At 45.3% G+C, this 8,485-nt stretch overlaps 1 protein-coding gene across 1 annotated transcript in view; it reads right to left on the reverse strand.

Moving 5' to 3' along the window:
- LOC106572971 (ubiquitin-like modifier-activating enzyme 1) overlaps window positions 1-8,270 on the reverse strand; it is an 88,364-nt gene extending 80,094 nt beyond the window's left edge. Inside the window, 1 exon segment of the mRNA XM_082962298.1 lies at window positions 8,010-8,270. The gene's annotated coding sequence lies outside the window, so the exon portion shown is untranslated.
- Window positions 8,271-8,485: the final 215 nt, after the last annotated feature.

Here is an 8,485-nt window from a genome sequence, read left to right on the forward strand (position 1 = left end):
AAAATAACAACACTGAAATAGTTGACCATGGTGTGTACAGCGATTTACTGTCTGGCTAAAGAACTCAATAAGCCCTCGTCTGACCAGGTAATGTCAATGGGTAGGGGTAATGGAGCCCTGAGGTAACACCATGGGTAGGGGTAATGGAGCCCTGAGGTAACACCATGGGTAGGGGTAATGGAGGCCTGTAGGGCTGAGGTAACACCATGGGTAGGGGTAATGGAGACCTGTAGGGCTGAGGTAACACCATGGGTAGGAGTAATGGAGACCTGTAGGGCTGAGGTAACGGAGACCTGTAGGGCTGAAGTAATGGAGACCTGTAGGGCTGAGGTAACACCATGGGTAATGGAGACCTGTAGGGCTGAGGTAACACCATGGGTAGGAGTAATGGAGACCTGTAGGGCTGAGGTAATGGAGACCTGTAGGGCTGAGGTAATGGAGACCTGTAGGGCTGAGGTAATGGAGACCTGTAGGGCTGAGGTAACACCATGGGTAATGGAGACCTGTAGGGCTGAGGTAACACCATGGGTAGGAGTAATGGAGACCTGTAGGGCTGAGGTAATGGAGACCTGTAGGGCTGAGGTAATGGAGACCTGTAGGGCTGAGGTAACACCATGGGTAGGGGTAATGGAGACCTGTAGGGCTGAGGTAACACCATGGGTAGGGGTAATGGAGGCCTGTAGGGCTGAGGTAACACCATGGGTAATGGAGACCTGTAGGGCTGAGGTAACACCATGGGTAGGGGTAATGGAGGCCTGTAGGGCTGAGGTAACGGAGACCTGTAGGGCTGAGGTAACGGAGACCTGTAGGGCTGAGGTAATGGAGACCTGTAGGGCTGAGGTAACACCATGGGTAATGGAGACCTGTAGGGCTGAGGTAACACCATGGGTAGGAGTAATGGAGACCTGTAGGGCTGAGGTAATGGAGACCTGTAGGGCTGAGGTAATGGAGACCTGTAGGGCTGAGGTAACACCATGGGTAGGGGTAATGGAGACCTGTAGGGCTGAGGTAACACCATGGGTAGGGGTAATGGAGGCCTGTAGGGCTGAGGTAACACCATGGGTAATGGAGACCTGTAGGGCTGAGGTAACACCATGGGTAGGGGTAATGGAGGCCTGTAGGGCTGAGGTAACGGAGACCTGTAGGGCTGAGGTAACGGAGACCTGTAGGGCTGAGGTAATGGAGACCTGTAGGGCTGAGGTAACACCATGGGTAATGGAGACCTGTAGGGCTGAGGTAACACCATGGGTAGGAGTAATGGAGACCTGTAGGGCTGAGGTAATGGAGACCTGTAGGGCTGAGGTAATGGAGACCTGTAGGGCTGAGGTAACACCATGGGTAGGGGTAATGGAGACCTGTAGGGCTGAGGTAACACCATGGGTAGGGGTAATGGAGGCCTGTAGGGCTGAGGTAACACCATGGGTAATGGAGACCTGTAGGGCTGAGGTAACACCATGGGTAGGGGTAATGGAGGCCTGTAGGGCTGAGGTAACACCATTCCAAGTAACTGAAAACAGTCTGTACCTACAGAACAAGGACTGGTGGTGTCTGTCCACACATCTACACTTCTAGAGTACAACACCCTCCATCTACCCACCCCTCCCTATTTCTATCCCTTACTCACTCCCTCCACCCAGCCCTCCATCTACCCCTCCCTCCATCTACCCCTCACCCCTCCCTCTTTCTATCCCTTACTCACCCCCTCCCTCCCTCTTTCTATCACTCACTCCCTCCCTCCCTCTTTCTATCCCTTACTCACCCCCTCCACCCAGCCCTCCCTTTACCCCTCCCTATTTCTATCCCTCCATCCACCTATCCATCCATCCATCCCTCCACCCACCCCTCTACCCCTCCCACCCCTCCCTCTTTCTATCCCTTACTCACTCCCTCCCTCCCTCTTTCTATCACTCACTCCCTCCCTCCCTCTTTCTATCCCTTACTCCCTCCCTCTTTCTATCCCTTACTCCCTCCCTCCTTTCTATCCCTTACTCACTCCCTCCACCCATCCATCCATCCTTCTTTCCATCTCTCCCTCCATCAACTAGAGGTCATTGAATCCTTCTCATCCAGGGGGGAGAAAGAGATTTCTAGGCGAGCAGCTACAGTGGCCTCTAGCCAAACACAATGTGGTAGAACACGGACAAGCCGGGCCCTAGGAACGGATATGAATAGTGGCATTATCAGCTCCTTTCAGACGCAGTGAGAGAGAGTAAGAACAAGGCGTGTTGTTTATGTTACGGTATTGTTTACTATACTATAGGAAATGGCAGCCCTGACTTTTCCAGTACCATTTATCATCTGTAAAGCCACACCCCATCACTGCCTCAAACACTATAAAAACGCTGATTCATTAACCTTTTACTGCAGTGAACTATAGGGGCCTCGTGGTTGGGGGCTGTAACCAAGGCCTTACAGAACAACAGGATATAAAACGCTATTTAACTCTAGCATGTCAGGTTATTGATGACAGTGTAGCCATCACACCAGGTAACGAAACCTAAAGAGAATGGTCAAAGTTTGTTTACAAAGTCCATTATTATTTCTACAAGTAGAGACATAATAAAACGTTATAGCTACACATACAAAAACTACACGTGTAAAAACGATGAACGAATCTACCGGTAAATAACTATGAAGCTACCACTGAGCTACCACTCATTCCGGGACAGTAACTTCTAGATTCATGACAACTAGCCAACAAGAGTCGGAAAGGTTTCCTCCACTGAGGCTACCTAGCACTGTACTTAGCACATAGAATATGATCACACAAACAACGACTGATCGGGAATGACAACTATTAAACTTAAATTGGGGGAATTCAATCGTCAAAAATGTGGACACGGGTAGCTAAATTAATGCCCGGTCAATCTAAAGCTAAACATGAAAATACCACAATGATACAGCAAAACTCAAGTCATAATAATATGTGACTTATTAACGGTGTTATTTCGAGTGAATATTCACTGGCTAACAACAAAGTAAGCACTTGACCAACAACGAATCGCTCTAGTTGTGAATAAAACAAGCTAGCCAGCTAGCTAGCTAGCCCAGACAACAAGGACGTAAAATATTAGTGAACAGCAGCAACAGGTCAAAAGCTAAGTCACTTAGACAGTGTACAGATAATCACAAGTGATTTTGTCAAGCGGTTCACGGTGGGAACATGATTAATTAACGATCTAGTACCAGACTGCCTCCCTGTCCGTGACTGGAGAACAGCGGCCTAGCTAGCACCCGAAGTGCGGAACTGAAGTTATGGCTGTGAATGCTAACGTTGGATTATTATTTTTTTAAAGCCTCTCAGTAACAACGTTAGCTAGCAAACATCTGACCCTCTGAGGGAAATGTATTGGCTATGACTAAGCAGCTGGCATTAAAAAAAATAAAATGCATCGACGTGAAATAACCGTGTGTAGCTACATTAGCGAGTGGCTACTATAACGTTAGCTAGGAGAAGTAGCTAGCAGTCGTGTCCATTGATTTGCCTGCCTTACCAATAATCCTTCTCTGTCCCCTTCTCAGTGCAAACCGCTCCTCTAGTGCGGCTCGTTTTAAACGGCAATAATTACAACGATGATGATGATGATTGTAGTTGGATGATTGTTAGAAAGAGAGTGCGGGTTGAAAGGCTTCGGGCTATAATGTCGAGTCACTGGATGAGTCGTGTGTAATCGCGTTGCTGACTGCAAGACGGTGAACAAAACCAAAATGGCAGAGCGGAGGAGGTCGTCACTAGTTACCACAGTCAGAAACACCGCCTTCCCTTTCTGGTATTACAAAATCACTTTTTAAAAACGTTAGGTTGGAAGAAAAAAAAAACAAATCTGATTTTATTAACAGAAATTGAAGAAATAACCACTCTGCTAACCTTAAAATTATAACCAAAAAGCAAAAAAATAGTTTTGTTTTCATTCATTGTAACGATATAGCCAAATTTGACTGTAGCTGTGGTAAGTAGTGGAACCCGGTGCGGAAGACGGTTAAAACTGCAACAGGAAAGGCTGGCCTCGGTACCAGTTCTTATTAAACCTCCGTGTGGAACACGCTCCGTCTCCCACTCCGTCCCTCGTTAGCTACGGAAGCCTCATCTCTAGATCTCTCCCACCGGTCAGGGAAGGTGCGTGGCTATGTCGTTCCCTAAAATACTGTATAATGAATGAACTGGAGTAAATAGTCCCCATTTGACTCCGGAAGAGATTTCATTCATGCATTTTTACTCTGGACATATGGTCATAGTAAACTCACATCGGTGTTGGACATGTTAATAAATAAAATACTAGTTGGGAGGATGTAGACCATTTCATGAACTTGGAAAGATTTGAGTGACAACAGGACTCTAGAGCAACCATTTACTGGCATATGCCTCTAAATATTTTGTTGTGGTACCTGGAATTTTAATTTAGGAGCAGCGGTGCACCTAGAAATAAAATGTAAGGATTCTCGCTTTTTTTTTTACCTCTAATTTTTCACTGTGCTCCTACATTTATTTGTATACTTAGGCGCACATGTCCTCCTTGTAAAAAAAGGTCAGCTTTGAGCCCTGGACAACACTAGAATATGGAGCAAAGCTGTGCAGGAAAACAAGAGTGATAAACAGTTTAATCATTGAGATAGGCATGCCTTAAATATACTGCTCAAAAAAATAAAGGGAACACTTAAACAACACAATGTAACTCAAAGTCAATCACACTTCTGTGAAATCAAACTGTCCACTTAGGAAGCAACACTGATTGACAATACATTTCACATGCTGTCGTGCAAATGGAATAGACAACAGGTGGAAATTATAAGCAATTAGCAAGACACCCCCAATAAAGGAGTGGTTCTGCAGGTGGTGACCACAGACCACTTCTCAGTTCCTATGCTTCCTGGCTGATGTTTTGGTCACTTTTGAATGCTGGCGGTGCTTTCACTCTAGTGGTAGCATGAGACGGAGTCTACAACCCACACAAGTGGCTCAGGTAGTGCAGCTCATCCGAGATGGCACATCAATGCGAGCTGTGGCAAGAAGGTTTGCTGTGTCTGTCAGCGTAGTGTCCAGAGCATGGAGGCGCTACCAGGAGACAGGCCAGTACATCAGGAGACGTGGAGGAGGCCGTAGGAGGGCAACAATCCAGCAGCAGGACCGCTACCTCCGCCTTTGTGCAAGGAGGAGCAGAAGCACTGCCAGAGCCCTGCAAAATGACCTCCAGCAGGCCACAAATGTGCATGTGTCTGCTCAAACGGTCAGAAACAAACAGACTCCATGAGGGTGGTATGAGGGCCCGACGTCCACAGGTGGGGGTTGTGCTTACAGCCCAACACCGTGCAGGACGTTTGGCATTTGCCAGAGAACACCAAGATTGGCAAATTCGCCACTGGCGCCCTGTGCTCTTCACAGATTAAAGCAGGTTCACACTGCTTTCTGGAGACGCCGTGGAGAACGTTCTGCTGCCTGCAACAACCTCCAGCATGACCGGTTTAGCGGTGGGTCAGTCATGGTGTGGGGTGGCATTTCTTTGGGGGAACGCACAGCCCTCCATGTGCTCGCCAGAGGTAGCCTGACTGCCATTAGGTATCGAGATGAGATCCTCAGACCCCTTGTGAGACCATATGCTGGTGTGGTTGGCCCTGGGTTCCTCCTAATGCAAGACAATGCTAGACCTCATGTGGCTGGAGTGTGTCAGCAGTTCCTGCAAGAGGAAGGCATTGATGCTATGGACTGGCCCGCCCGTTCCCCAGACCTGAATCCAATTGAGCACATCTGGGACATCATGTCTCGCTCCATCCACCAACGCCACGTTGCACCACAGACTGTCCAGGAGTTGGCGGATGCTTTAGTCCAGGTCTGGGAGGAGATCCCTCAGGAGACCATCCGCCACCTCATCAGGAGCATGCCCAGGCGTTGTAGGGAGGTCATACAGGCACGTGGAGGCCACACACACTACTGAGCCTCATTTTGACTTGTTTTAAGGACATTACATCAAAGTTGGATCAGCCTGTAGAGTGGTTTTCCACTTAAATTTTGAGTGTGACTCCAAATCCAGACCTCCATGGGTTGATAAATTGGATTTCCATTGATTATTTTTGTGTGATTTTGTTGTCAGCACATCCAACTATGTAAAGAAAAAAGTATTTAAGATTATTTCTTTCATTCAGATCTAGGATGTGTTGTTTAAGTGTTCCCTTTATTTTTTTGAGCAGTGTATATTGTGTGCTCTGTCTACCTCATAACAGTAGCTATGAATAACAGATTCACAACTATTCATTTGACTGAGTCAATACACCAAATCATTAATGTTGATAAATCTAATTTTAGACTTGCATAGTTCAACCTTAGAAAAGCACTGACTGATATTAATGACCTATTATCTCTTCAATTTAAAAACGACCCTTTTCGACTCGTTCAGTAAAAATAACTTATCTTTCGAGTCATTAATGCCCAGAGCGCACAGGACTCCTTACCAACTGAAAAGCAAAGCAGCAACATGTGGACAGAGATTGAAAAACCACCCATCCCCCAAAACGTGGACTGCTTGAACAGTATGTATCTAAACTAGTAGATTAGTTTAATTCAATCGAAATATATTGATTAGAAAGCTGACAAATTAAAAGTTTTTTTCCTCCGCTATGAACATTCCAATGGGATATTGAATTAATGCCCAGAGCACTAATGAAGTTGAATTGACAGCCGGAAGAGAGGTAAATCCTTCTGTGGGACTCACTGCGGCCAGCACTAGCAGGTCAAATGAACGATACAAATGAACGTGTCACTCAGAAAAATGAATCCTGACTGGTCAGTAAAAAAAGAACGAGTCGTTTTCGGACTCCACATCACTAATAGGCAGAAGTCGCCGGTACTACACAAAAGATAAGGGACATGTGTGACAGATGATGAACTGAAAGTCAACTGATAGGATACAAAAGGAAACTGTAAGAAAGTACCGTTAAGACTGTCACCGGAAGGTTGCAGTGCTTGCTACCTAGTATGGGTGCAGGGATGTGCATCAAGGTAAAAGACCACACATCACTGGGTCGAAATGAGTTGATACGGTACTTGATTTGCCGTGTGGTCTAATGTTTTTTCTACATGCTATTGCAATGATAGATGGCTCACAAGCCAAGTGAATATGGAAGTACTTAGCCATATTGTTTAGGGTTATGGGGTGAGCATCCTTAGTATAATTGAGGAGAATTAATATGTTGGGGGGGGGGGGGTTGGCAAATGACAAAGGCCCAAGTGGGCCGCTTCTTCTCGGGTACAGAGGGGGGGAAAAGAGGCCGTGGCAAAAAGGTTCGGATCTCTGTCGCAGCACGAATTCAAATATCCTCCTTTATGTAAGTGAGACTAAAAATCACAAACCTTGACTTTCTACAAGCGTTAATAAAAACATTCATTACACACGCGACTTGTGAATGTTCCTGTATAACGTTGGTTAATTAAACGTTAAATGAACGACATGGATAGCTAACTAGGTCTAGCTGGCCCCATGGCTTCATGTTGTAACAAAGCCGACGACGTAGCCACAAGCTAACCCATTTCAATCTGGCTAGCTAGTTTTAACTGAATCCGTCGTTCCGAGCTGGCTGGCAATGGACTCAAGCTAGCGACGTGCTAGCTAACATAGCCAACGGTAACGTAGTTAGATTTAACGTTGGCTAACCAGTGGTTTGCTAACGACGTTAGTTATAATAAGTTGGCGAAGTAGTTGACGTTAGCCAGCTCGCGACATACATTAAAAATAAGAATTTGTTCTTAACTGACTTGCCTAGTTAAATAAAGATAAAATAAAAACAGATTTTCAAGAAAGGACTGTCGCCATAGCCAAAATAACCACTATAAATGTAAATTTTAGCGAAGTAACTAACCGTTAATTGATCAGTTTAACGTTGATACATTGACGTGTGTAGTTAGCAAGTTAGCTACCTCTAAGCTAACTTAAAAAAATAATAATAATCAACTGTGGGCAAAATCAAATTCCAACGACATTTTTCATCACCACAGTTAGCTAGCATTAGCATTAACTCACCACATCCGATATTATTCAGGCCTTGATCCGTAGTATCAAAAACAAAACAAAAAAACAACCTTGTCTAGGTAAAAAAAAAAAAAAAGGCTGACAACTAATCTCAACGATCAAAAAGCAGACAAATGTGTGTGAAAAGTTGCGTGATTCTGAGTGAGTTGTTTTCGCACTGCTGGACGGTTGCCTGGCCGGCTATTCCCATAGAGACATTAGGGCTATTCCCAACACCGCTTTAGTATTTCTTCAGTTGGAAAAGCAGAGCAGCAACATGTGCACGGTACAATGAACCGCCGCCCATGTCCAAAACGTGGACTGCATGGTGGGGAAGAAAAAAAAAACCAGTAGGGTATCTTACCTAGTAAATTGAAATTAAACTAATTGATTAGAACACTGACAAATTAAACTTTTTTTTTTTTTTTTTTCACTCCGCTATGAACATTTAAATTGTATTTTTGGGGGAGGGGGAAATGTATTAAATA

This window comes from Salmo salar, chromosome 15, assembly GCF_965601325.2.
Source record: "Salmo salar chromosome 15, fSalSal1, whole genome shotgun sequence".
NCBI classification, from domain to species: domain Eukaryota; kingdom Metazoa; phylum Chordata; class Actinopteri; order Salmoniformes; family Salmonidae; genus Salmo; species Salmo salar.